At 40.1% G+C, this 7,639-nt stretch overlaps 1 long non-coding RNA gene across 1 annotated transcript; it reads right to left on the bottom strand.

Moving 5' to 3' along the window:
* Positions 1–205: 205 nt before the first annotated feature.
* On the bottom strand, positions 206–7,258 carry LOC113957527. Its single transcript, XR_003531194.1, has 2 exons — positions 7,182–7,258; positions 206–411 (listed from the first exon to the last, which is right to left on the bottom strand). It is a non-coding gene; the product is annotated as an uncharacterized LOC113957527 (long non-coding RNA).
* Between the last annotated feature and the right edge of the window lie 381 nt (positions 7,259–7,639).

Here is a 7,639-nt window from a genome sequence, read left to right as displayed (position 1 = left end):
TTGTATTAGAATTATATCCCACTCAGACTGTTTATTTCCCCTGTCCCCAAAGTGCTTTACAAAGGAAGTCGGCACCAGATGCTGACTGCAGCAGCAGAGGGGCAGGAAGAGCATGTGGCACTAATGAGTCCTGTCATGTTTGCCATTTCAGCCCTGTCCCTACAAAGTGCCTTGAAATTTGAAGATGCAAGGTGCTCTAAAAATCTCTTTTACTCCCAGTCTCACTTGTTTATTTGACAGACATGCTACAGCAAAACATGGTCTTCCAGGACATGCGATGTTGTCATATTCCATGAGTGATCCAGCTCAAGAAGCAGGCCAGTGTTCCATGATGCTGGGCTTTTGATTTTGTCAATATCACACATCATGTCACTCAAAAATGGCCTCTATTGCTGCCAAAGCTTGGGAATGCTGGTGATTAAAAAAAATTATTGCATTAGATTTCACAGTCTGTCCAAGAGACAAATATTCCTTATCTATTTTGATTTTATTATTTTTTTTTTGTTAGTGAGTCTTTTTATTTTTTCTTTAACGGAACTGCCTTATAAGCTGCATCAAGCAAAAGGCCATTGAATTTCCTTCAACATTTTGGAACTGCTGTACAAACTGATAACCCCTTTTCTCCATACTCGCTCTCCCCTCAAAAGAATTAAATAAAAAAAAAAATGCAGGATACAGAGGTCTTCCCTAGAGATATAAGAGCAGAGTCTGCCTTTTCCTTTGCAAGTCTGAGCAGATGGTATTATTTGAACATACAAATCAGAATTATTATGCTCTTTATAAAAAGGTACATTGAGTCTATGAATAAATTTAGCATAAAATTCACTGTTCTCCTGAGACTTCAGGAATTAGTAAAAAATCACACACTGACTCCAAACAAATAGTCATTACAGGTTTCTGAAGTGGAGACCCCATTCTCTTAGTGAAGTGTCTGGTGAAAAAAAATACAGCTCCTCTGTCCTGCTGTTTGGACTCATAATATTTTTACCATATCGAAAATCTTTTTAGGAAGGAATTTATGTGTGAGTGAATCTCCAGGTATGATTTCATACTCCGTCAACAAAAATGTTTCCTGCATAGTTATGAAATTGATATTGTCAAATTCAAGCAACGTTGAAGTCTCAAAAATCTTTGATTGGATTAAAAACACTCTAAGATTTGTAAAGAGAAAAAAAATTGGCATTTTTGTTCCTTTATTTTACTGTCTGATTCTTGAGTTCTTCAGGTTTCTTCTTCAGGTTTTATTTCAGCACGTGACAGTTGTTTGCATTATAGCTGAGATTCATACACAATGTGGCAGTTCAAGGAGCTAGAGTTTGATGGAAAACAACAGGTTTTCCGAAGTCATTTGACAAGCTTTGACAGCAGATTGAGGGAGGTGATCCTTCCCCTCTGCTCAGCACTGGTGAGGCCACATTGAAGGGCTTGTCCATTCTGTCCCTTCTATCCAGTACAAGAGAGACATGGATACACTGGAGAGAATCCATTGAAGGTCTACAAAGATGATTAACTGACAGATAAAAAACTGGATGGCCAAGGTCAAAGAGTAGTGGTGAATGGAGTTAAATGCATTTGGCAGGGATCGAGCATACTCTCAGTAAGTTCGTGGATGACACTAAATTGGATGGGAGTGTTGATCTGCTGGAGGGTAGGAAGGCTCTATAGAGGGATCTGGACAGGTTGAATCGATGCACTGAGGCCGACTGTGTGAGGTTCAACAAGGTCAGGTACTGGGTCCTATAACTTGGGTCACAACAACCCCCTGCAGTGCTACAGGCTTATGGCAGAGAGGTGGGAAAGACACCAGATGGAAAAGGACCTGGGCGTGCTGTTTGACAGCAACTGAACATGAGCCAACTGTGTGCCCAGGTGGCTAAGAAGTCCAATGGCATCCCAGAATTTATCAAAAATAGCGTGACCATCAGGATCAGGGCAGTGATCATCCCCCTGCATTCAGAACTGGTGAGGCCACACTTTGAATTCCGTGTTCAGTTTTGGGCCCTTCACTACAAGAAGGACACTGAGGCTGTGGGGCATGTCCAGAGAAAGACAGTTAAGCTGGTGAAGGGTCTGAAGCACAAGTCTTATGAGGATTCACTGAAGGAGCTGGGGCTGTTCAGTCTGCAGAAAAGGATGCTCAGCCTTATTCCTTTCAATAACTACATGAAAGAAGGTTGTAGTGAGGTGGAGATCTGTCTGTTTTCCCAAGTAATAAGTGATAGGAAAAGAGGAAATGGCCTCTTTTGTTGTGCCAGGGGTGATTTAGATTGGATATTAGTCACTAAAAGATTCGTCAAGCATTGGAACAGGTTACCCAGGAAGTAGCTGAGTTACCATCATTAGAGGTATTCAAAAGACGTGTAGATGTTGTGCTTAGAGGCATGGTTTACTGCTGGATGTGGTAGTGTTAGATTAATGGTTGCATTCAGTGATCTTAAAGGTCTTCAACACAAGCAATTCTATGATTCTAGCTTTCATGTTTCTCAGACAGTCTCCATTCTTGGAGATGTTCAAAAGCCACGTGGACACAGTCCAGGGCAGCCTGCTCTAGGTGACCCTGCTTGAGCATGCAGGGTTGGACTAGATGGCCTCCAGAGGTCTCTTCCAACATATGGCAGCTTGTGATTCTGTGACTTCCTTCTGTTTTTTCAAGATATATTCAGTGCCATCCATGCAGCACACAGGGCTTCCTTCATCAGGTGTCTTTTGTTCAGACAAAGCTCTTGCTGATAAAGACTAGAACTACAACTGTCCTTTGGTTAATCCTAGGGAATGAAATTATATATTTGAAACTACTAACTCTTGTGCCAGGGCAGAATCTTTGTACAGGGCAGTTCTCTGGCATTAAGAATCAACTAGAGGGGAGTTGAAATACTGGAGCATTTAGAAAGAAAAAAAAAAAAATCACAGAATTACTATTAGTGAGAAATGTAACACCATCTAAACAGTCATGCAGTGCAGGGTCTATTAGCTAAAGTCCCACACTCAATCAAAGCACTCTCAGATTGATTTAAACAAAATCTTTTCCAGTTTTGGGCTGATGTTGCTGATGACATATTCAGTTTCATGGTCACACATAAAAAAAAAAAGAACAAAATTATAAAGGGCCTGGCTTCTCTCAGTCAAAGAATAACTCAGATTTACTCAAGTTTTATGGTAGTGGTGGGAAATTGAACCTTGTCATCTGAGCAGAGATAGACTAAATTATCTGTATCCTAGAAAATGAGACTAATAAGAAAAATTCTATAATCCATGTGTTTCCTGTGTCAATGGTCTCACAGAAAATCTATTGGTTTCCTATGAACAAACTTCTCATTGCTGTCAACAGACTCCAATAGGGTATCACTTTTGTGTGCCATTCATCTACCTTTTATAACAATGTAATTCTACCAGAGTAAACAATGGTACTCGAGAGAATCCACAAATAGGACCAAGGCACATGAAAATAAGACCTGCTTATTTGTCTGTCTGTAAGCTCTATCCTAAAGATGTTTCCAAAAATTATTAGAACAATAATAACAAGTACAGTACATTGAGAAGAACTGGCAAGGAAAGATTAATTTTAAAGAAGAAACATGAAGACAGGTTTAGAAATTTGTGTTGAAGCACAGACTCTGCACACAGACAGTGTTGTCCATATATGCATTACTGGCCATAAGGGATGTAGCTCAGAGGGCTTACTGGCCCTGGGAAAGGGAACTAGAAAACAGATCCTGCTTTCCCCTTTCCTGCTTTTTTCCTTCCTCCCCTACTCCAGCTTCCAGCTCTAACTGTGGCTATCCTAATGACGACAGAAAACATATTGAGAAAAAAAGAAAGTAACCACTCTTCTGTCAGTTAATGGAGCTGAATCAGCTTGCTGATGGCTTGGAGAAAAGTTGGAGAGGGCACAAGGGAAAAGATGGGCAGGGACAAGCAGTACTGTCATTTCAGCAAAAGCCACAGGGTCAGCACAGCCATTTTTGCCTGCTACATCTTCATTACAAAGCCCTGGCTGCACTGATAACAAAGCACCATCAGTGCATATTTCCAAGGCCTCTATCAGTAACTTGTGGGTGGGATTACCTATTACCTACCAATAGACAGAGTCATCCTCTCACCCCCACCACTCTGCTTTCTGCAAAATATTTTCCTCGAACACCACACTCAGTGAGTAACAGGTCTATAACTGCAGATAACTGGGAATTCTCTGCTTAGCTTACTTTTTCCTTCCTGACAAAGAATTGCTTATTCATCAAAAATAAAATTTTTCTTTGGGACAGTTTAATTGCAATGAAGTTGCTGTGACAGGCTTCCAAACCTGACTGAAAACTGCGCCTGGCCTCCTACCAATCTGCCTTCCAGCTGGAGGACAAGAAACCCCATTTTTTGGACCGCTCCCTTCAGTTCACTGTCCTGGAAGGCTGATGAGGGATGGAAAGCCCAGAGCCTGTTGGATACTGAGCTTAGAAGCTTCAAAGTCTCCAAGTCCCCACCTCCTGCCTGTCACAAGGCTTTCATTGCTCCTGGGCTTTAGGGATACTGAATTGCAGCTCAGAAGTGGAACTGACAAGGAAATGGGAAGCTGGAAGCTCCATATTCAACAGATGCTATGAATCATTTTTTTGTTATTTCTCCCCAGCAGAAGTCAGATTCCAGTAGAAGTGTGATTGTTCTCACTCACCTCGCAAATTTAAAAACTTTTGATTTTCTAGGTTTAAAATGAAAACAGCAATCAAACCCTGGCACACAGCTTCTGTGTAGAGCTCCACCTACTAGTATCCTTTATAACTAAAAAATGCAAAAATACAATCTCCCAGACCCTCTCTTGGGTAGAAGTCTCCAAAATATCAGTGACAGTTTTTAGGAGCATTACAGCCCCATAGTAATAGTAAAAATAATCATACTCATCAGTTTAAAGAAGACATAGAATTCCTTTCAGAAGCCACAGCTATTTTCCCAATAAATGACTCATTGTGGGTTGCACAACAATATTATTTTTCATTCATTTTTGTCATAGCACAATACTATTTATTGCAATTGCATGACTTATGAAGCAAGCCATAGGCTTTCCAGTTTCTTATGGACTTATTTTGTTTTATCTTAATTTCTTTTTCTTTGATGTCACTATGCTGTTAACACAAATATAATGTTATTACAGCTTAAGAAAACTCCTCTCCACTAGCTCAGTTAACCATAGCAGAAAGCTCAAATGTGTCTAGAGAGTATTTTACCCTAAGAACTGAAAAGTTACCCTTATATGAAAATCAAGAGGATCAGAGCTAAACAGATGAACATGAATACTCCCTAGAGGGTTACCTTGCTTGAAAGATGTCATGGTATCATTTGTATCATGGAGAAACATGTTTCTTCTGTAATGGAAGGTCCATTTTCATTTCTTTAATGTATCCAGAGAAAATATCTGCACCTATATTCAGATCAATATACAATCCCAACCACACCAAGTAAAACAGCTGGAACAAGGAAGACTTTGTTAGTTTTATTCTATCCCATGCCAGTAGCCCCTAAGACACCTGGATCCATGGACAATTCCAGATTTCCAGTCTAGCCAATAACACTGCTTGCATGAGGTTGATTGCTCAAGACAACTTCAGAGATGGCTGCCACGAATACCAATCATGTAGTGACAAACCAAGTTATATATCTGACAGTAAATGTTTCAATATAACAAAGACTGAGACATAATGAAGCAGTTGAGAAGACTGAGTTTGAACATAGGGCTGACAGTAAAGGTTTATAATGGAAGTAAATTGCAAATCAGATTCAACACATCAGAAATGTTAGTACAGTAAGAATAGAGAAGCCTCAAAAAGTCCTTCGTCCGGATATGAGAACAATTTTTCCTTTGCTGTCACTTCCTCTCGTAAACATTTTTGCTCCCTTCAGACCTTGCAGCGTGTGTCTGAGTAACAGATTTTTCGTTCTGGTGCCTTAATTCTTCTTTTTCTCATGTTTGTCTAGATTTTGCTTTTCAATTCCACATCAACTTTACAATTTAAAAAGTAGGCCACATGCTACTATGTAGGGACTTATTGCCCTCTGCTAGGACAGAGATTTCTGCACTGTGCTCTATTGTCTGATATATGTTAAGCATCTTGGGTCCATTACATTGAAGATAATACCAGAACACAGTTGATTCAATTGAGTGTGAGAATTCACTGGAAAAGGTGGAGACCAATCTGTGGGGCTGTCAGCAGCCTTTGTAGCTAAGAGCTCAACATATGAGGTGGCTGAGATCCAGCCGCAATCTAATGGAAATGTGAATGACTGAGACCATGGATCACTGACCATGAGGACCATATAGATTCTGCTACCCAGGTAGAGATTATTGAAAACAAATCACAAATGTCAGTATAGGTCGGATTAGGACAAGAGGCAACTAAAAACACGTCTAAACTGTCAGCTGAACTGGTCAATCATGGATGTGCACATTCAAGTCCAGTGATACCTGCTACTGTAATCTGATACAAATATGACAAAAATATTTCTTTCATGCCTGTCTTAGCTGAGCCAACATGCAAAGAACTGTTCAAAATACAGTTCACACTTGACCTGGGCGATGGGCATTAATGTGGTCATAAGTGTTAACAGTCGAAGAAATATCTGCAACCTGGTAGTGCCCAAGTCTGCACCATGTGACCACCATGTGGCTCGTGTGGCTGCATGCGGATTTCAGAAGCAACAAAGGCAATTGACACCTGTGGTATCTCTGAGCACAGTTCTAGAAATGGAGAGAAGAACCATCTTGGCAAAATCAAAAAGGCCAGTAACCATTGAATAAAGATGAGGAGTGAGGACCACTGGTGACAAAGAAACGAGGGTGGATCATATTCTGCAGGAAGTTTTATACTTGGAGCTGTTTCAGACTCCCTGTTCTGCAGAAAAATGAGGATTTTCAGAAAAATATTTGTTTGTTGAAACAGAAGTTTCCATTGTAAAAACATCAGTGTCTCTGTGAAATTTTTCTCAGGAAGGTCTCTTAGGCCCAGGGTAGGTCTTTAGGTCACAGTCAGAGACAGGGCCAAAAACCAGTAGTTGCATCCTGATGCAGATGAGGAAACAAAATGTCCATCTTTGATGTTGAAAGATCTTTTATTGCCAAGTTTACAACTCACTTTTCCTAACCTACATGAAGAGTTACACACACACACAAAAAAAAGCAGGAACTGCTAATGAACTACTGTCATTAGCTGTATTTTCCTGGGTTACTCCAGCCTCACATCCATAATCTGAACTGTGTAGAAGCAGAAGACTTGATTGTTAGTGTTTTGGGGGAAATTCTAGTTCTCAGAACATTTTCTGACAGTCAGCCAAAGAAGTCATGGATTGCTTTAAGCACCGCTGCTTTCTCCTGGTTAAAACTGGAACTGCACAAATAACATGTACAAACATAGTATTGTCATTTGCAAATTAACTTTCTCCTGAGTAATTTGATCTGCGCACATCCCAAATGTGAGCTACAAAAACTCTGAGAAGCATGGAGTTAATGACAATTTTTAATTCTGTAGTGGAAAACTTGCTTCATAATACCCATGAATGTTAGCTAATGACTGTGTGGAACAGCTGTAATACTGTTCTTATTTTAGGAGAAGACATGATACTTTTTTGTTCTCTCCTATCACATAAGCTGTACTGTTGT

Source organism: Corapipo altera, unplaced genomic scaffold, assembly GCF_003945725.1.
Source record: "Corapipo altera isolate COAL_440 unplaced genomic scaffold, ASM394572v1 1, whole genome shotgun sequence".
NCBI lineage: Eukaryota > Metazoa > Chordata > Aves > Passeriformes > Pipridae > Corapipo > Corapipo altera.
This window is presented reverse-complemented; position numbering and strand designations above follow the sequence as displayed.